Source organism: Phaethon aethereus, assembly GCF_964289735.1.
Source record: "Phaethon aethereus genome assembly, chromosome: 8".
Classification (NCBI taxonomy): domain Eukaryota; kingdom Metazoa; phylum Chordata; class Aves; order Phaethontiformes; family Phaethontidae; genus Phaethon; species Phaethon aethereus.
This window is the reverse complement of record NC_138584.1, coordinates 30,015,443-30,037,943: the sequence shown is the minus strand read 5'-3', so window position 1 is coordinate 30,037,943 and position 22,501 is coordinate 30,015,443.

The following is a 22,501-nucleotide window of genomic DNA, read 5'->3' as shown; positions in this document are numbered from 1 at the left end:
GATGTGGGGCTGGGGGCTCTGTCCCCGCTGGCACAGCAAGAGCCTCCGTGGTGCCATGCTGAATGTGGCCAAACCCAGCCTCGCAGCCTTGGACCTGCTCCCGCGCCAGGAACAACAGTAAACAACCTGCTCTCAACCAAGAAGCACGACGGTTTCCAAGCTCAGCTGAGGCCTTTTCCCTTCTCTCTCTTCTTTTTTTTTTTTTTTTTTTGCCTGAGAAAAGTCAAAATGCTCCAAGATACCTTGGAAATACAGTACAGTGAGCATTGCTGAAGGGGTATTAGCAAGAAGCCCTGCCATGACCTCAGCTTTAAAAGCACTTCAATCAGAACAACTCAGAAGTCATGCCAATGCCAAATTATCCCCATGCAATACAAGAAAGGAAGCTAATCCCGGCTTCTTGATGATAATTAGCACAATGAGAAACACCTTTCTGACATGATTTAGCTCAGAGCCAAAGCCCAAACTGTCTCAGAAGAAAACTTTTTCGAAGGGGTGGATGATGACAAAGCCTTGAGTGGTGCATTGCACCACACTGGTGGTGTTCAAAGAAACAAAACACCTGGCCTTCCTGGCTCAGCTGCTGCATCTGCCATCCTCCATGACTCACGCGCCATGGTTTTGGATACAGGCAGGAATTTTTTCTTCTTTCCAGTGGCCAGACATACTTGAATTTCTAGCTGTTCTGCCGAGGAAATAATCCCCCTGGTGATTATGTGCTACAAGACTCTGCACAGGGACTCAGCCCTTGTGGCTTTTAGTGGGACCGACTTCACAGGAAGATTTTTAGGGGAAAAAATACATATTCTTAGTGAATGTGATAGTAAATATACGTGGTAGTGAAACTCCAGGCTGATGCAGCTTTAACTCCCAGGTGACTTTCTATGCGCCTACCCTCATCCCCAGGCCTGAACTGGCTGTTTCTAAGGGAAAAGCCATCACAGAAATAAAATTTTCCATATGGATAATTTGTGGGGGTTGACTGGACTTTTGCCACTGGCACCTACAAGATGACGGGTGAGGGTTTCAACCACAGCTCTGCCAAGCAATACTGGGGAGAGGATTATATCAAAACAGAACTGCCTCAGACTAAAAACCTCACTGCTACTGTTTCTCAAAGGGTTTGAGGCTGGGAATCCAGACCTCCCTCAGCACCAATCCTTTCCAGCCATGCCTCAAGATATGGGGCAGGGGAACAATGCATTGCCACTAGGACGCCTTGATGGCCTCTGATCCATTAAACTGGTAAAGAATAGGAGGACCAGAAGCTTTAAAAGGTCCTGGCAAGGCCTGGGAATGCTTTTTTATGTGCAAAAAGCCCCAGGTGCCAATATGACCCTGCATCTCATGAGGGCACAGATGCCACCTGCCCCCACAGCCAGGGCAAGGGATGCATCTTTAGCCCTGCTTTCCCCAGCAGAAGCTGTAAGCAGGGTGTACTTGCAAGGAAATTTAGAAACCCTACCAAAAAAACCCAGAACTGAATTCTGTTCAGAAACAGTTCTCCTCTGGGGGAGATAAGATGAGAAAGAGCAAATCACTCGTGACAGATGGCAGGGGTGGTGGGGAATGCACTAATGGGAAGCACACACATCCCAGGAGGATGAAAGCAGTATAAAACCTTATAAAAAACCAAGTGCATGTCTCATTGGACTGCTTCACTGTGGTTCCTTTTATAAAAGATATATTCATTTAAAGGCAAATCTTGATTTCTGTCATGAGCCCATTATTACACAAGCGTTGTGAATTGATGTTAAAGATACAGTAATCTATATACACCCACATGTATATTGAACCCAGATTTATATAGTCAGTGCTACAGGAAACTAGGAACTCTTTATATTTACTAAAAGTTGAATTCAGTGCATCAGCAGCTCAAACTGCAGTGAGCTTACAAGCAACGTGTCGACTGCACTGCAGCATGACACCGCAGCTGCGTGTGTGATTTCTGTCTAGAGCCATTGCCACTGGCTCAAAAGGCAGCTTTCTTTCTTTTCTCTCTTTTCTTTCCTTTCTTTTCTTTCTTTTCTTTCTTTTCTGTCTTTTCTGTCTTTTCTGTCTTTTCTGTCTTTCTTTCTTTTTCCCGAAGGTGCCTAAAATTAGCATTATTACAGCAGTTCTGCCTTTCAGCAGTGTTTGTGTCCAGCTCAGATTTCACTTTTTGATCCAGCCGTAATCCTTTGTCATTATGGAGATGCACAGTTTTGATGGAAACTCCTTCCCAAGCCCTCGTGCCAGCTGCTCCACCTGCAGCCCTGTGATTCCCACCGCTCCACCAGGTGATGCTTTTCATTTTGGCTTCCTTCACTTTGTATTCTCCAGTTTTACACCCTGTTCAAATTAGTGTACCTGCTTAGGAAAAAAAAACAACACACAAATACCAGTTCCTGGGGAACTGGGCCTTGCAGTGGAGGGGGACATTTACCCAGGTAACTGAATATAAGACAGGACAAAAGATTAGTAATGAGAGCAGCACAGAGTGAGTCCTCCTCAGTCCTCTGCGGTCTGTGGGTTCTCAGCTCATCCGGGGCAGTGCTTAGGCAAAGGCTTAGCTTTAAGCAACACTTAATCTCGTTTACTTTATAAAGCCAAACTACAGGATAAAATTCTCTGAATGGAATAATCCCACCAAGCACTGGTGAAAGAGTAGAAGGAGTGAGTAGGACCTCCAAAAACTACATAGCCCAATAGCACACTGCACAGGTCCCCCAGCCAGCTCCAAGTGAGTTAACAGGACACACAAAGCTACGATAGCCTGGTGCTGTATTTGGGTTAAAGACATACCGGTATCTACCTCACATTTCAAAGCTAGTTGTCTACTGCAGACCCCTACCCCAGCACGACATACTGCTTCTGGTGTAAGCAAGGTGGCAGAGATACTCAGCATCCTTCCAGGCACTACCCGCCTCCTTAGCAGAGGTAATTCTGGAAGGCACTTTTGAGTTCCATTAGAGCAGATGTAGCATAATGTGAATTTATTGTTTGTATCTTCTGACACAAATATATCTAGTACCTGCTCTCAGGTTGTGCAGGCATCCCACCAGCCTGTTTGTTAGATACAAAAATCTATCAAAAACTACTGTATGGAGAGTATTGCCTTCCTGCCCTCGGTGGTATAAAGGACCGAATTCACTCCTGAGATGCAGCCCACTGCTTTATAATAGTACATGCTGGTTTTATGAGATGATCCAGAGGAAAACATCCAGAACACTTATCAGCTGAAACCACAGGTAGCACATAAGGAAGCACATTAAGGGAATAACATGTTTTGTGCAGGCAGCCATGCCCCATGCACACATAAAAAGCCCAGGGGACAGTTAACCCCGAGTACAGCTGCTAGGGTTTAGTACTACAGACCCACAGAAAGATTTATCTCTAATTCTCAAACAGGCAGGAGTTTGGTGGGGATTCAAGGAAAACAGTAGTGGGTCCCCTTCCATTTAGCATCCTGAGCAAGTTTGGACAGAAGAGAAATTTCAGCATGAAACAGCCATAAGTAGGAGCTGCTAATTTCTTGAATGAAGTCCAGACCATGGGAGGTCAGTAGTAAATCATGCCTGTCACCCCCCCATGACATGTGCAGACCAGCCCAGCCACCTGAGCTGGTGAGCAGGCACCAAAACCAAAAAACATTTCAAATCATTAGAGTCAGGAGGTGATGGAACCACCTTTCACTACGGGAATGGGGTTTAAGAGAATATAAACAGCTTTTAAGACAGGTCTTGACCAATTTATGAAAACAGATCCAAGATGGGGACTTCTCCAGCAGCTGAGGACAGTGACCCAGGACATCTCTCAATCCAAACATTTGTGCTACTCACAGCAAAACATTATGGGATTAGATATTTGCTGGACTGGCTCCAAACTGTTGTCCTAAACAATTTCTGCAATCCCCACCATAACATGTTGCTCTTTTTCATTATGTCCAAGTTTTCCATCTCTGGGTGTGCCTTACCATCGTGAAATCTGACTCTGCCATTTAATTAATACCATAACTGCACGCTGTAACTGCTTGCCCTGTGCTGAGCACCATCCGCACACTCGGAGGTATTTGTTGCTGCGACAAGGGAATACAAAGCTTTACATGCAGGAGATGGAAAAGGTTAAAGTCAATATTTTGGCTGTTGGAAATATTTATGGAAAGAACCCGTGAATTAGTGAGTTGTATTCATTCCACTGACATTTCCTAACTGCGTTAACCTTTTATATTTCTTGTGGTTGGCTCCTGTTTAATATGTTCTAATTATATGAGAACCAGGAAGCAAATGAATGGCTGAGATTAAAGTTAAACAACAGTCATAAATACTGTAGGACAGATTCTGAGCACTGAACCTATAGATTTACACCACCAAGTTCAATGCCTCACAGATGAGACACATAAGGCTGTCAGACACATGTGCAGGGCTCATAGTTTCTTGCCCACTCACTCATTTGAGGGCAGAATTTGTCCCTTTGATGGCACCGTGTTGATGTTTCATTGCATATGCAGCAAAGAACATTAGTTCATTCAAAGAGGGTTCACAAAGGACAAACAGCTTCTGCAAAAATCACCATTTCCTCTGGTCTTTATACAATGAGAAAGACAGGAAAGGAAAAAGGGATGCAAAAGCCTTCAGCTAATGATGGGCAGATGTTCTCAGAGGCTTCGGCCAACCTTGAGCACTGATCAGGTACTACTGCATGTGCTGTGTGCAGTAATAGCAATTCCACCCAACATCCAAGCAGGCAGTCACTCAGCAGTGATTTACGAGCACAGCAATATCTGTTACAAAACACACAAGATAGGAATAACTTTCTCCCAGCAAAACGTTGCATCACAAGTGAATGCAGACAGTTGCAAAACTCAGATCCACAAGTGGAAGATGTTAGCAATCTGTTCTGGTTCAGCTTGATGCACGGAAATGCCAGATGGCTACTCCACTGTTCACCACCCCCAAAAGTGGATGGAAGAGGTTCATGTATGCAAGTTGTCCCTTTTAACAGAATACAGTTGAAGCTGGTGGACAAGGGAGTACCAGCAATTTGCTGACACTGTCACAAACTCTCCAGATTAAAGGTAGCTGGAGATGCCGACCTGTGGAGCAGTTGCATCTCTGATGGAGAATTAGATGTAGCTTCAGTGAGAGACGCTCAACCATCACCTGCAGTTTGGGGTTTAAGAATGACGATACCAGCTACACCAACACTTACACGTGGCCAAGGTGCTTTCAGTCCGCAGTCCTGATCACACCGCCATCCATCTCTGCATGCCTGCTTCCTTCGACTACCATGGGGTAGTACTTAAGATGCTCAGAGTTTGAGCAAGAGGTCTAATGAGATTACATGGGCTACTTTTGATCTAGCGACCTCCTGCCTCCTCGCAGACAAAGCAGAAATCCATCTAGAGCAAGGAAGAAGGGCATCATCTTTTATCTATTTGGCCTCTGTAAATGTGTGTCCTCTCTGCTCCCTCCTCCCCTCTCTGTCCATGTTCCATACGATTGCTCAATATGCCTAATTGTTGTCTTGTATCACGGCTTCCGATATGATGCAGCATCAAAGGGATTCATCCATGTGGTTACAATTAACTCTGTGCTTAAGCACTTTGCTGAACCCAGGCGTTCATTGAACTACAATTGCTTCTGAGGTAGGGGCCATCTTTTCCTAGAAGATGCCTCACACAGTGGGTTTGACCCCAACTGACCTTCTCTCTCCCACTAAAATAAAAATAAATAACTAGGAATAATAATAATAAATGGCGTCACCCTGGTAGAAGTTTATTTCCTTTGTGTTTCCAAGAACGGTACACAATCTTCAAGGAGGGATGCTGCTGTCTCCTACCATCAACAATGCCAAACATAAATAGAAATTAAGTGAAAGAGTCAAGTTTCAAGCAGCATAAATTCACCCACAGCAAATATTTTGTGTGGATGCGGTATAGTTTAGACTCCAACATGTTTCCTTATGGTCTATCTACTTCCTCAAAAAATATCAACCATAATCGCTCTACAACAGCCAAGCCTAACACAGCGTATCAAGTCAATAAACATCTCTATTCCGCTATTGCTTAAGGGGCAAAAGGAATCCTAGTAGGTCTGTAAAGGATTTTTTGACAGCAAACCTCCTGGCTGATCTGTTAAAAATCTCTGTGTTTGCCTTGCACAGCTAGCAGAATCTGTTAATAGCCCAGACAGTCTCTGCTTTATTTGCAATAACTCTGCTTCCCTCCATGTGCCCCCGTGCACTTTTTTTAAAAAAAAGTTAGTTAATATAGTGATCTTGGGTATTTTTTGTAAATACTTAGATACTTACACATACGTATATACACACACATATATATGTATATTCGGTGCCTACGCTGCATGCAATAGGGAACCCCTATTGCTTTGCACAGGGAAGAATTTCCCCTTTGACTGGTAGTTTTGTGCCTTTGGGAAAGCCTCCGACTCTGGCCGCAGTTTTCCCGCTTGTAAAGCCGGTGTCATTAGAGACTTGAAGCACTTAATGATTTACGATGCTTTGGGATAAATAGTGTTACATTAGCACAGGTGCAAATAGCTTTCTAATCATTATTAATTTAATAATACGGTGCTGCTGGTACACACTAATTAGATCCACGTTGTTCTATAACTAGGGGAACAACACTAGAAACACTAGAAATTTCCACAGCTGTCAGCTGCTGTCTTCTTGCAATTGCTATGGAAAGCAAACAAACCGTAAAGGCAATTCATAATTATTATAAACACTCCCTAACCTAAACCACGTTGACATTTCTAAATCAGAGTTGCATGCTTGCTCTTGTCTGTGGTGTCAGAAAGGGAACTGAGCCAGCTGAAGAAAGGACAACCAGCTATTAGATAATTTGAGGGCCAAGCAATTAGTTTGGTTTTAACGAGCTGCTTTAACATGCAGAAAATGCTTTCCCCATTGCTCTGACCAGCCCATTCCACCTCTCACTCCATCATGTTGCTCTTAGCTTGAGACAACATTCGGCTTTCCAATATTTTCTGGAGTTTCCCTGCAAGGTAAGTGCTGTGCTGTTTGGAAAAGGCTTTGCCTTTTCTATCCATGGGGATCCATTCCCCCAGCTAGAAGAAAGGAAGGAGAGATCCAGTTCCCCATGGCCGCTGCTGAGTCCCTCTGGGTTTTTCCTTATAAACTCATTCCAAGAACATGGCTTAAGCTCTTAAGTGATATTCAAAGCCCTCAGCATGAGGTTTATGGCTTTCAACGTCTGCTGAGAATATAGTTATAACTGACAAGTTCAGAGGCAGGTATTTGGATGCTCTTCCACAAATAAGGCCCTATAAAACAGATCTCAACTCTGACATTGACCAAGATTTAATTTAACGTGGTTTAATAGAAGCAGATGACTGACACAAAAAATAAAAAGTCTACACACAGAGAAAAGCCTACGGGGCTGAATCTGCAGCTTTCTAGCAGAACCAGGACACTGACTTTCTATTGAACTGTGTATCACTCACTGTTTTTGTCTTTTTTAATTTAAATTGCCAGCTCTGCCATAGAAGAGTGGAAATCCTTGGTTGCCATTTCTCTTATATTATGGTTTCATTCCCATTTCATTATAATAATTCTGGTTTCGATTTGTGGTACTTCCTCAATGACTGCTTTGTCTTCTCTTAAAACCCCCAGAGGATGGTCCAGAGCACTCCTCAAATTCAGCAGCATGAGAAATCAGGTAGGGAACCAGAGCAACATGTCTCAAGAGAAATGAAGTCCAGCAATGGGCAAGCCCCCAGCCACGCAGCACAGGAGCATCCCAGCAAGGACTAATGAGCACTCACATATTCCCAAACCTCCTTCAGTCAGAAAACCCAACCTGTCAAAGAAATCCAAGCTCAAGTTTAATGTTTTTGGTTAAAGTCTAATTCTGAACACTGGGAAGTTCACTCCTAGGTATAACAAGCAGTTATACCTAGTATAACAGTTATAGTACAGTCCCCTTCACCCCTCCCTTTCTCTACATTACTTAATGACTGAAGTTGTCCTCTTTGAGGGAGCTAAAGAAGATGCTCATAATCTTCAAACCATCACTGAATTTTGGTGACACCAAGGGCGTTGCAAGAGTCCTTTTAGATGCAGTGAACCCTTCAGAAGTCAGACATTTATTTTACTGAAGCGCTCTGGGAAATGCCAAGAAGGAGCAGAGCCCTGTTGCATTAGGAGCACCAGAGCCTCCAGTGTCAAATAGCTGATGGTTTTGATCATCAGGGCATGCCAACGTGGAAGCCACTGATGGAAATGTTCACTGGAGTAAGGGCAAAAATTGTCATTACTCGTCTAGCATAGCACCCAAAGGCTCCAGTCACATCAAGGGCCTGTTGCGCTGAACAGCGTAACGAGAGATACCAGTTTTCAAATCTGCAAATTGCTCAGTGTTTGCGCGGGACGGAAAGGATGTCCACGTCGTGCAATACAAACACACCTGGATTGGCATCAGACAAACAGGGGACACATTCCCATGGACAACGTAGCTGGGAGAAACCCCTTTGTGCCTTTCTCTAAAGCTCTCTCTTTGTGCTGAGACAACACTTCCCCCCACCCCGCCAGAGTGTTGATATGAAACCAGGCCAAATGAAAAGTGGAACTAATCTGAAGAATTATGTTTCACCATTGTAAAACACTTGGCAAAAAGGCTGTCCTCAACCTCCAGCTCCTCCAAGTCCCACCAATGCTGAGCTGCTCAGCTGTGCTGCTGCACCTTGGCATGGCGACCGTGGTCCAGGTGGACACCTTCACCCTCCTGTGCTCGTGTTCAAGCTGGGCTCGGACAAACCAACAGGCATGAGATGTGCTGCAAAGTTCTCTTGCTCAAAGTAGTTGAGCAAACAGAAGTCAACCAAGATGACTGTTTAACTGGCCTCTTCCAATCACCACGTAACTCCTCCATCAACCGCACAGGCATGTTGAAAAAGCAAAATAAACTGCCTCTTTCTGAAACTTTAATTTATTCTATATTGCTCCGTGTAGTTTGAAACATCATGTCCAAGACCTCCCATGCACACAAAGTATGCTGATAAAGACCGTTTTTCCCCCACTGGCTGACTCCCACTTTGAACCAAAATGCTATGTAACACACTTTACCTAGGAAATCAGATACAGTACACTCTTCTCACACTTTTACTAGGTCTCCACACAAGCATACAAGTTTGACTTTCTAGCCAAGACCAGGTGGGAAAGTCCTGCTATTAAAACACTAGCAGGAAGCTGTGGGGTCATTCAACATCCCTACCCTCTAATAAAAGCTCCTCTTCCACTGACATGTAGCTGAGGGCTCTTGCTTGTCTTTCCCCAACCACAAAACTGGACTGGATGTTAATTTGAAATGGAAAATGTATCCAAATGTGATAAAAGTCTACCAAAACATAAAATAACCTTAATGTAGTGAACTCTTTCTAAGTACGAGAACCGCATGGTATAAACACTGCTGTCACTCATAAAGCTTCAGTTGGCTCTAACAACTTTTCTTTCAGCCCAGCATATCAGCAAAGCACATTTTTTATTTCATTGTGATCACAGTGAAATATCTTTCTTTAACAATGTTACCAAAAACAAAAATACAATTAAATAAAAAGCATACCTTGCTGCCTATCTTACAACTTTCCTCCAAAAGCTCTCCTTCCCCCACCTGAGCTGGCATGATGCCTTTGGGAACCCAACAGCTTCCTTCCCCAGCCCTTGTATGAGCCAGGGCTCCCCCCAGTGATGCGCCAGGTGCTGTCCTGCATCCTGGGAAATGTGGTGTGGGAAACTGGAGCCATCACCGCTGCAGCTCCCGCAAGCCTGGCAGGCATCAGGCAGTGCCTCTAGGTCTCAGAGTGGACCTAGGGAAAACAGGGGAATTTGTATGAATCTAAGATTTTTCAGGACCTTATGTCCCGTGTAAGATGTCTCAAGGCTGACTTTGCTTTACCTGCCATAGGGTGGAGTCAAAGTTAAAAACTGGCACCACCCAGAAATGTTGCTAAGCTTTTTAACCCTGGCCCTGGTTTAGAAATTGGGATCAAACAAAGAAAGTTCAGCCACAGTTTACTGGGCTGGAGAAGTTAGATCTTCTGTTTTACCTGAGGATATATCCAGCATAACTAAGCACATAGAGTCCCTTCATTTCAGTGTTGCACATCACCTGCTTCTACTGGGCCAAACAATCCTTCTAATAAAAAAATCAGAAATATGGCAGGAGTAAAATGGAGAGATATGATACTGAACAACATTCTCCTGTCAGGGACAGATCATTTGGGGTTGGATAATTAATCAGCTACAGTCTAAATGGCTTCTGTCTTAAAGGACTTCCTTCTTCTCCTAACGTATCCTCTGTGGGTCAGAAACACCAGCATAGTATTATCATTCTGTCTTTGCATTTGAAATACTAGCCACCATGTTGATGAAACAGACCTTTCTTGAACTTCAAAGGCCCATAATTATATATCCTTTCCTTGAGCTTTGATATTTTAATATTCAGCTGGTGAAATTATTATCTATTCTATCCACAAAGCATTTATTTATTTTGCTTGTTTTATCTCTGTTATTTCTGCGGTGGTAAGAGGCTGAGGAAGAAGCCCCCCTGCTTATTGGCAGCAGCAGAAAGTGGGAATTGAATGTACCAGGACTTTTATCTCCAGCAGCTGAAGAACGAAGCGTTTGAACTCCTTCTCAAACCCTAACGGGACTCAGAAACTTCTCGCCCCAGACAGTTCCTCTCATTTATGCTTTTCAAGAGCCAGCCAATTTTCTTTATATAGGTTTCCCCGTGCCATAAGGGAGCACAGGAGAGTCAAGAAGACACCATTCAGTAGTAATGATGGCATGAATTTTTCATCTGAAAAGGGCACTCTGGTTTTGGAAGCTGAAAAAAAAAATAATCTTTGCTTGTGTTTGCTCAGCTCCAGCCTCACCAAGGTGGATGTATGTGCAACAGGGGCAGAAATATTTTATGTATACATCCAGCCCATACTGCAGCAAACATGGATACACACAGGTAGAGCACAGCTCCCTTGCCAGCTAACAAAACAAGGTGATGTTTCACGGCTCTGCATCCATCATGGGAGAAAGCCCCCATGAATGGTTGGTGCCCTTCTTCCAGAGGAGTTTCAATAACAGGACTGAGCTGCAAATTTCAGAGCAGAACTTGGACTTTTTCAAGCTCAGCCTACAGGCCTGGCCCAAACCTTCAACAAAACCAAGTGAAAAGTGCATTTGCATCACGAAGAGATTTTAAAATAGAGTGAAAACCCACCGTTTTCACAGTGTCTCTGCATCTCACTGAAACGGAGATGTAGAGAACAGGTGCTGGAAATCACATTAGAATGATGTTATTGAGAGATTACTGTGCAGTTTCTAAAATAAATCCCCTTGGATGCGCCTGGATCTCTCTCCTGGAAAGACATGCTGATGGTTGATCCTGTGCAGGCATTTCTCAAGAGTTGTCAGAAGCCCCCTCTCTCTCTGTTGGGTCATTTCCAAATAATCCTGAAATCAAACCTGCGTTAGATGAGCCCAATATCAGCATATGGCTTTCATCAGATGATTTCCAAGCTTGTTAGGAACGTGACTTAATTGCACTTCACAGCAGCTCCTGACGGGCTTCAGCAGTCTTCACTCTGCCTGGCTGAGCTGGAAACTGAGGACATGGGTCTGTGTCACTTAGCCAAACTTCCAAAGTGAAGTGTCCAAAGTGGCAGAATTACCATTCAGAGGTCTGAGCAACTTGTCTCATGCTCAGCTTCCTGGGACAGGCTTCCCAAAATCCAGCTCCCTTACGAAAGTATTTCCACACAAGGGGGGAAAAAAAAGCTAACTGGTTGCAGAAGGACATTAATGTTAAAATGTCTCATAAGATTGCGATGCTCAACTTAAAAAAACATTTGAAATGATGGTTTCTCACCATGGGCTTTCCCAGCATTAAAACTGAAGACACTTTTGCTGCAAAACATAGGGTGGGTGTCCAGGTGAGAAACCTGTCTCAGTCCTGCCCGATGACACGGGAGAGGTGTTAAAAAAGAGGGTGGAAGTCTCTAGCAGAGGTGCACAGTTCCCACATGTGGCTTTGTGTTGGCCGTTCAAACCTATGCCAGGACTTGCCAGGAAATGCTGGTAAAAGGCATTTAAAGGCAACGTGGACGTGTTCCCTCCCTACTGAGCCATGCTGTTATGCCCACACAAGGACCCTTCAAGAAGCAAAGGCAAATGGATGGAAGGCGTGCAGCCGGCATGCAGCCACTAGCACCAGCTCCTCGAGCAGCAGGCAGGGCTCCGGGAGTCATCCGAGGGTCATCCGAGCCCAGAATATTTCTGCTTGGCATCATGCAAACCCCAGACCTTGGCCTCACTCCTTCAAACCCTCACAAGTATCTCAATTTTCATCTCTGTTGTTGTTTACCTAGCGTTTCCCAGCAATGCAGCCAGTGGCACGCGTAGTCCTGGTCGGCTGCAGGAGCCTGCTGTCTGTTTGCAAGATTAAGTTGTTTATCTTCTTACGTGGACCATCGGAAAAGCTATGATCCCGTCTGCGTCACGGTCAGTGTTGCCATATTAATATCTGAAAAAAAGAGTGGCGCGCTGGCTGGGAGAATGGGGACATTACATGAATCAGGGCGGTGACCAGGAGCCAAAGCACCTCTCTGTTGAGCAATGGCTTGGCTTGGTTCTCCAGGTCACGGTCAGCTGAAGGATGCTCAGCGCAGGAAAGACACAAAAGCGTCTTAAAGCCAAATTGGGTACGTATTTATTTACCAGGAAATTGGGGAAGATGAGGGAAACCTCATACACCACATTCTTTTTGTAAATGAAAGAACTTGGGATTTAGGTTTTAGTAGTACTAGAAAATCTTGGGGGTTTATTTGCAAATTTTCATACAAAAATGACTTTGTATTCGGAAATGTTAACGCCTGACTTTCAGCCCCTGAAAAGATGCAAAGGAAATGGAAATCTAAATGAGTAGCATATGCCATCCCCTCAGCTGCACCAACAAAAATATTTGGCTTCCACTTGCAGCTACCCCAATCAAAAAGAAGTTTGGGTTGCAGGAATGTAAGTCGAAGTGAATGTTAAATTTACATTAGACATGTGTTAATTGGCCAGCAAATGAAACACCCCCCTGGACTGGCATGGTTCAAACAATTTAAAGCAAACACTCTTGTGTCAAGTTAAACTGTTGTCCTGGAGTTGACTAAGCAGAAACATTCCAAAATGTAATTATTAATAAGATTTTCTTGTATTATTAAAACCATCAAGATTAAAATACCTCAGTGGATATTTACAGGCAGGGAAGTAAGAGGGAGACTCAGTAGGTGTTTATTAAATCCATTTCCACCCTTATATAGCCACCCTTTGCGTGCTCTGCGTTTCCCTGCAGGCAAAAGCCCTCTTTTGCCCAGTGTCTAACCCTGTGGGTGCCTCTTTGGTTATTACACCCTGGTCAGCATGATTAGTTGGCTTAATCAATATTCAGGTTAAACAATAATTTCTTTTAGCAGGAGGGAACTCTGTCACCCTTCTCAGTGTGTTTTGCCAACACATTAAGGGACCAAAATATTTTCCTGGGGTGTTAAAGGTACATTCCTGAGACAGTGTCTCACTGGGGACCAGAAGAGCTCTTAGAGCTGGAGGGGTTGTAGCATGCACGAGGTCTTGGCTGTTGAGTCTTCCTCTTCCTCCTGAAGTTGCTGACACCTTAGAAAAGGCTTTGGGAGAGGTAGGAGTAAGGAATCACTGTGGCCTCAGTTCCTGATCCCACATGGTTTCTCTGCTGGGTTTTCTCCCCACTGAACAGCCAAACAACCCAAAATAAAGCTATTGGGGAGCTGGCTTTACTATTACTGCTAAACTTTCTTGTACACTAACATCTGAAACTCAAGTGCTCCAAGACCTTCAGAAAAGGATATCATTATTTTTTTCGCTTCCTTTGAGCTTAGGCCAAAAGCCAAAGTCGTAAATAGAAACAGTTATTCTGGGCTCAATATCACCTTTTGTGCAATGACAAAAATAATGTGTTGTTGAACTGTTTGGCATGACTGCCCAAGCATGTGACAAGAAGCTAATTACTTTTGAAGTCAAATCCACTCAAGAAAACAAGAATCCAACTTACAGCAACTCATATTTTGCCAATTTTGCTGCTCCAAATGCATATTTTCTTTCTTCTTTCCTCTCTCTCAAGACATCCTTTCTTTTTTAAATATGAACGCACAGTGTGTAGCTGAACTTTCAGTCTCTACTGTCCTCTCAGCCTTGCGCAACCCGTGTGATAACCAAATCCTTCCTGCCGAGTTGAACTTTTTCCACCATCGCACAGTACATTAATTCACTCAACACATTTGTTTGCAGCTGTCTTCCGTCACCAACCCCACACCCGCCTGCTTCTCATAGGAGAGGAAAAACTTAATTTTCCACTAATAAAGGTATAAAGCAGGTAATATTTTTGTCCTTTTCTCCCCAGAAAAGTTTGCTTTATTTTACTGGGAAAACAAAAAATACAATAAAATGCTTGGGCTGCTAGTTTTGGTCTTAGTGTAGGTGAGCAAATAAAAGCCTCTTCAGAGAAGGAACAGCTTTCAGGTATTTAAGCAAGTTTAGCCAAATCCAACAGTGTCTTCTCAACACAAGCTGGTCGTTCCTATAGACGTGTATTTCTTCTAGGGCAGGTACAGCCAGTGATCCGTTATGAATGATCGTATTAGCGGCTTCTTTCATTGCTCCCCAAAACCATACCCTTGTTTACTTTCACCTATAAATGCTAAAGAAAAAAACCATCACCACCACCACCAAAATCAAACCCAAACCAAAACCTCATCAAATGAGCAACCAACCAAATCCCATACTCAGGTTTGCAAGAAGATTTGCTTTAAGTGATGTCCCCAGGACTGACACTGCAAACACAGCATGGGCTTTTCTGTCCCTTGAAATTTGCTCTGCACCTGATATTTGGGAGGCATTTTCCTCTTTTCTCCCTCACTCTTCAGCTCTTCTAATGTCAAACACAGGCAGTAGCTTTGAAGCTTTTCCAAATGAAAATGCCAGAAGAGTCCTGGTTTTCCAGTCAGCCTGCCAACTCCAGCAATCATTAATTTATGTGCTAATTTTAAAGTTGATTGGGTTTGTGTCTTTGACTTCAAAGGCAACTCCAGTGCAAAACCTAAAATATATTTTAAAAGGTAGAAAATAATTTTGTTAAAATGTCTTTTCTTGCAAAAAAAGCCATTATTTTTGTTTTAAGGAACACAGATTTCCTCCCTATAGCCTGTGTAAGTGTTGCTGAAGATTTTAATGCCAAATACTTGGTTTATTCTGAAGAAGTCTTTAAAAAATTAAAAAGAGTTAAATCAGACTAAAAGTGTTTTCATTTGTTCCACCAGTGGCACTGTGGATTTTATTAGTGAAGTGTGCATGTAACATATGTGCAGAGCAATTATGTTTTTCAGTTACAAAACACTATTCATTAGATTAAATAAAATGACAGAGATTTTGGTCTGGTTCTGCCCCCAGATATTACACAGTCACTTGACTGGAGTACAATTTTGACTGTTTTCCCAGCTCATCAGCACATTAAAACCAGCTGTGGGTCTCGATAAATTGTTTCAGCAGAACCCACTGAAAATATCTGTATTTTCCTCCCTCCCAGCCCAACAAATGAAACTTGGAGGTCATTACGGTAGTTTTAATTATGATTTGGTAAGGATGTCCTTCACGAAAATCCTTAGTTCCATAAACAACATGCTTCTTCTGTCATATTGGATTTCTTTATTTCAGTTTTAAAGTCACAAAACCATGTGCTTTCCATTTGAGCTCCTGGACCCCCTGCTAAACTTATACGCACAAAGGAGTGGTAGCAAAGGGAGAGCAGCAGCCAGGAGTGTCCACAGCCTTATTCCTGCTTGTGAAAAAATGTTTACTCATGCTGCAAACAACAAAAAGAAAAAAGAAAAAAAAAAAGAGGGAAAAAAAAGAGAAGAGAAAAAAAAAGAGAAGGAAAAAAAAAAAGAAACACAAACCAGAACTCAGCAGACGGGGAGCAAAATCAGGCTAGTGTCAATGCGGGTGCAAAGACAGAGCTCCGGAGCGATAGGGGTTTGTAAATGTATAACAACTGCATTAGCCGCGAGCCTCGTACACGGCTCTAAAGTGAAACCAGCTGCCAGCGCCTGGCTCCCGCCGCCTCGCAGCAGAAGCTCTGGGACACGTCAGAGAAAAGTTCCCCAGTGCTGCAAACAATTATGGTGCTTTTTTATTTGTTCCACTTTACCAAAACCCTTAGACTAGAGAAAAGAGAGGAAAAGAGAAATTTGAAAGGAAATAGGAACAAAATATTTCAGAAGGGCTTCACTTGGGTTTAGTTTGGTCTCGACTGGGTTAAATCCAAGAAGAGGTTCCCATATCCCGCTCCCATATCTGGCTACCAGGGAAATTTTAAGTCCTTCCTCAAGCTGTGGTAGCATTTAGGCTGTATTTTAACAGAGCCCTTCAGCACACGCTTAGTTTTAAGCACCTGATTTTAAGCACCTGATTGACTGCAAGCCTAGTCCAGCAGTGGGTGATGCAAAACGTAAACACTGATTTTACTTTATTCAGTAACTCGCAAATAATTCAGGGCCCATAATATAAAGATGTCATTATGCTAGTTTATTGTTTCTACCACATGTAATATGTTTCAGTGTCCTGGACACAACCGACCAGTTAAAGTGCTTCTGAGATAGGTCCTTCCAATTACACAAAGGCTGGAAAAACATATTGACAAACAATTGTCTTGAACAAAGCCCAAGCATTCCCTTTGGCAACGTGCACTGCATTTGTAAGATAAATTTTGGCTGGAGAAGGGACGCTTTGGGCAGGCATTAAGCACAGTTGTGAAAGAAAAGTTCCTGTGGAAACCTGAGAAGGTGGTTTTGCACTGAAGAGTTCACACCATTGGCTTGACCTTGTACTAATTCCCTTATAGCTTCACATAAACACTTTAATTATCTCATCAAAGCCTGGAAACAATACAATGAGGGAGACATTTGTTTCTGCCCCACCGTGAAACGTCGCTTGTGATAACGAATCTCATGTTTGTCAGATGAAAATTTTATGAGACCAAATTTAAGTTTGGGGAATATCACAAAATGTCAAACTTCTCGGAGGGCAAACAAGTTCATGAAAATCAAAGCCAGGAACAAACCAAAGTAGTGGAAATTCCAGTTGAAAATGTTAGACTGGTTCCCTGCCTTTTGTTGACAGTCCGATTTTGGAAAAGAACAATTAGTGTAATAGGTTCTGGGAGCTACTGAGCCAGAAACTGAGAAAAATGGAAACCAAGAGAAACAGCTGAAATATCTTCTCATTCTCATTTAGACTGCGGTTAGAGCAGCTGAATGGCTGTTTTTTCTGGTCCACTTGTGTAATACTGAAAGCTAGGGAGGGGAGGAATTGTCCCAAGTCGACCTCATGGAACAAAGGGGTAAAACCGTGAGACAAAAAGAAAAAGGAAAAATAAAAAAGATTTTCTTTGGAGAACTGAGAAGTATGCAGCATTTTCTGTTGGGACAGATCAATGGCTTTGCCTAGATTATTTATTTTCTGTACGTACGATTTTTAGAGGGGAGGCAGGAGAGAGATGCTCAGATGTATAAGGAAAACTGAAGGATATTCCAGGGGAAAAAAAAAAAAAAACAACAAAACTTTGGATTGAAATGCAGAATTTTTCAGAGGACTTTTTAAAGAGATGTTTCAAATAAAATAAATTAAAAAAAAAGGAAAGCTTTCCAATTCAAACATGTTGAAATATCACCTTTTTTTTTTTTTTTTGCAATTCTGTTTTCATAGGAAAAAAATGAAGGCATTTGACATAGGTTTGCAAAACAACCAAATGAACCTTTTTTGAAGGGAAGAAGGGAAAAAGCTCTGTACCATGCCCGGGGTGGGTGGTGGGGCCCAAGTCCTGGAACACCGTGGCAGAGCCCCTCTGCCCCGCTCCGCCCAGCATGGGTCCTGCCCCAGGGCAGAGCTTTCCTGGAGCCAGGACTGGCACCAAGGCACAGAGACCCTCTTCCACCTGCAAACAACCCCCAACACACTCTCCAACTCCCACCCTGCACATCCATGTGGGCTCTTAATGTGTGTGAAGACCCTGTGCCAGCAAGGAGCACAACGCCACCAGCCCAAGGCAGAGGAAAGCAAACATCCATGGGGCGTTGCACGTGGAGAAATGTAGGATTTGCAGGATGGGGATGAGACCTGAGTGAGATCAGTCATCAGATCCCTCCAAAGAGCCAGGAGAGGAAAGGCAGACATAAACCGATTCTAGCAAGTCAGGTGCTGGTGCCACGAAGCCAAGCAATGACGACATCTGCCTTTCGAAGCACGGAAATTTGTTACCTGCCAAGTTGCTGGATGCCTGCACTCCTGTTCCAGGGGCCCAGGCATGATATTTAGACTATAAAACCCTTCCAGACCATTGGGGCTCCAAGGGTATTACTCAAAAGTAGTTTGGGATGTGCTATATCTTTCTAGTATTGGCTTCCTATAGGACAGGATTTTCCCATTGTGGGGACAGGTGTCCAAAAGACACCAATGGGTGGGGAGTCTTGAGCTGATGGATCTGTGTCAACAGGAGGTTTCCCAGGGTGGAGACCTGCAAGGGGTTGCATTTAGCTTTCGGTCTTTAATCTAGACTAGTTGTAAGCAACGTCCATGTGCGTAGGGTCCGGTCAAGAAGGACTCACAGTCTGCGTTCTCGATGCTCTCATCCCTTGGGAACTCAGCTTAGCACAGGGCTGCACTCCCACAGCCCCATGGAAATGCTGGGAGCATGGCAGAGGGTTCATCATCCCCACAACATTTCACCCTGGAGGCCTTTTACGTCCTCCAAGGTGATGCCCACAGGTCTCAGTGGGCATTACTGCATGATGAACCCTTTTTTTTTTTATTTCAAATATTATTTTTTCTAAGGATGCAGGATACAGCTTTCTCAGGCCCAGATGATAGAATCAAGCCCTCACCATCCTCCAGCTTTACAAAAAAAGCCTCAGAGATCCCAAATCTGGTGTCCACGAGCAAGGCCCACATCTCCAGCCCACCCCATTGCTTGTCCTGCGCAAAGCTGAAATCCAGGTTTCCTTTCCAGCTGCCCCAGGGGCGCCCATTCACGTGTACCTTAGCTGTAGGGCTGAGACTCCCCTGTGTCCCAAGGGACCTTCGTACACAGACCCCGTGGGTTTTCATTGGAGCTGGTGATTGGTGTTGCACAGCTAAAGGAGTATAAGAGCTTAATTCCAAGGAAAACTTCACTTAAAAAAATGAACTTGCTTGGACAAAGTCCCATTGGTGCATTATTGAGCAAGCAGAAGGAGTTATTTACACCACTGACACAGGCAAGGCTGGAAAAAACCCTACAGGGGAGAGCAAAGTCTTGCCCTTTGCAGAAACTCCAGTTAACTTTGAGGGCACTAAAAATATCTTTTGTGGCACAAGGAGAGGAATCCAGATATGATCTTCTCCTAATCCTTTGCTCCGAACTAAAAGGCATTACATTTCCAATGCTGGTTTCCCCTTGAGCTGCTAAAATTTTCTCGGATAACAGTGTTAGTGAGGGTCTGTAGATAACACCAGGGATGCGAGGGACGTACTGGTGGGGCCACCCCTCCCTGCAGCTGCTGCTGTCCCCTGATCTGGGCCACCTGCTCTCTGCTCTCTGGACACCTGTAACTTCAGCCCTTGCTGCTGAAATGGGGGTTGCTTCAAAGAGGGGCTTTTCACAGTGGAGAATTGCCAAACCAAGACCTTCACAGGCGCTAACAAATGGAGAATTCAGACACTTTGTGGTTCTCACGGTGGGGTTAGACACAGCTGTGCTTGGACCGGATCTTGGGCCAAGGACTTTAAAGCTATTTAGATACTTTGGCCTTCCCACATCTTTGAGAAGGTTGTCAAGACATTCTGTAAAACAGCCGAAAAGATTTATTAAATTCTGCAGAAAGCTCCAGAATTTCAAACAGGCTATTTTGTGTATGTTAAATGGTATTGTCACTGATTTCCCCTGCGCTTGATCCTGGCTGATGGCACTAAACTCTAACATGAGGAGATGCATTTACTGGGTGCACTGAAGTCGTCCATTGGAGCATCCACTGCCAGTTCAGTTGTACATCTATTCCCCCTTGACCATAGTCCTAAGACACATACCCCAGCCAACCATCGTGATTGCCCAGTTGTCTTACAAGGTCACCATTTAACAATTGTTACATCACAGAATCATAGAATCATAGAATGGATTGGGTTGGGAGGGACCTTAAAGATCATCAAGTTCCAAGCCCCCTGCCATGGGCAGGGACACCTCCCACTAGACCAGGTTGCTCAAAGCCCCATCCAACCTGGCCTTGAACACTTCCAGGAATGGGGCATCCACAGCTTCTCTGGGCAACCTGTTCCAGTGCCTCACCGCCCATTGTAGTTTGGCAAAGCCCAAATGGAGGCAAAGTCACTCACTCAGAACCAAGTTTCCTTCATTTGGAGGAGGGAGCAGCACAGAGCTGAGAAACCACAGGTGTCTTCCAAAAGCAAGTAGTGATGGTGGAGGAGGCAGGGAAGGGCTATATAGATTGAGGAGTAAGGTCTGAGGGTTCTTCCCACCCACCGCTTTGATTCAGTGCTGGGAACAGCTGGTGCCATGCTTGGGAATTTCACCCCCGGAGCAGCTTCACACCCCCTCTCCCCAGCTGTGCGGAGCTCCACGCAAGGCCCCCCAGCTGGCGCACAGCTAGATATGCCAAACCAGGAAATGTCCCAAATGCTTGGCTGCGTGCTCTCTGTTATATTTGCCCCACCTCACTGCTGCGGCATCTGTGCCCTTTGGCAGCAGAGAAGCAAGTTGTACTGATGGGTTGTGAACCACCAGCCTTCTACGGTCGCATTTCCACAAACAGGAGACATGTCTTCACTCTGGCTCTTAGAAGACCAAAGTCGATGAGACCAAAGTCTGAAGGTGTAAAATATACACACAGAGTTGCCCCTGCTCCAACAGGAATTGAAGGCAGATTCATACAACCATGAAAGATAGGAATCTAAGTTGCATGGATAGCTTGAGAGACAGGACTATAAAACAAAATTAAGCATTAAATGTTCTTAACAAAGGCAATCTGGGCTCTCTGTGTTCTGTTTTTGTTATGTTTTCCCCCTGTTTTATGCTGCTTTAACCTTCAGTTGTTGCTGTTGGAATCCCTTTTGCACTGTTCCACTTGTCATTATTCTTATTTTTATTAGAGACACTTTGGCAGAAGACTTATCAAAATGCGCTGAACTTGTCAACAAACGTCATTAGCAACGAGTTGAGGCAGACAGTGTAAGCGGGGAAAGGGCATGGGAAAATATGCAATATAAAATAATTTTACATGTCAAAGAAATGCATCAGAATAACAATGGCAAAGGCCCTGCCGTAAATTATTTGTGCTGTTAGAGAAGTAAGTTCCCACTGTTAAGTGATTTCTAGCCAAGCTTCAAAAGGTCCATGCAGGGGGACAGATGCTCTTCTGGAAGAAAAATGGCATAGCTTCATGAAAATCAAGGGCCTGGCCACTCTGAATGCAATGTAGTCAGGTTGAGACACACGACTCTCTGCATTGGGTAATTTTAAAATCTCAAATGACAAATTAAGGACTAGATCTCCAGCTCTGGAAATCAAAAGCCGTCCACTGGCAGCAGTGCAGCCATACCAGTCTATTCCGAATCATGCTTTCTTCTGGGCTAATATTACACACTGGTATATCCAAGTGGCCCACACATTCAGCATCGTGCTGGGGTTCAATCTCAGGATCCCAAGCTGTTAGTTACAGGGCTAAAAAGCTGCTCTGCTCTTGATCCCCTGCTTTGAAGTTTCCTCAGAGACATTTGCTTACTTAAGCTCATGCAAGAGAAGGTGAAGTCTGACCCCACCAGCCACTGGTGGTGTCCACTTTCATAAGGGTATGAGAAGAAAAATAAATCACTGCAAAATGAACGTAAGCGAAGCCTTACGGTGTGCTTACCTAATTAGGTGTAAGGTTATATTGCAGGTTGCACTGGGCTGTACAAGAAAGGTTGAAATTCAGTAAGCTCAGGTTAAACAAAATAAATCATAAGGTCAATGGTAAGGTGGAAACAGAAAGGCATCCTACTCACCCACCACAGTACATCAGCAGCAAGCAAGAAACTGCACTCTTGGTACGCCAAAGGCTAAGGATGACATATGAGCCCATAAGATTTAGTCCCTTCAGCTGCAATTGCTGATTACAGCTCTTTGCAGATCAGCTTCTGATAAGTAAATAGGTCACACTGCTCCTGGCCAAGGCTAATGGTCAAGTGATGTTATTTAACCTCATGCACTTCCACGGGGCACTGGAGCCGGATGGAGAGCTACCACTGAGGGTCACTGAAGGTGGGTGAGCACATCAATAGGAACACGGGTGAAGCCCCAAGGAGGTGAAATGGCAATAACGCCGACCCTCGCAGCTTGCACCAGCCAGTCTCAGCGGCGGGAGAAGAGGAGCATGCGGTGGCTCAT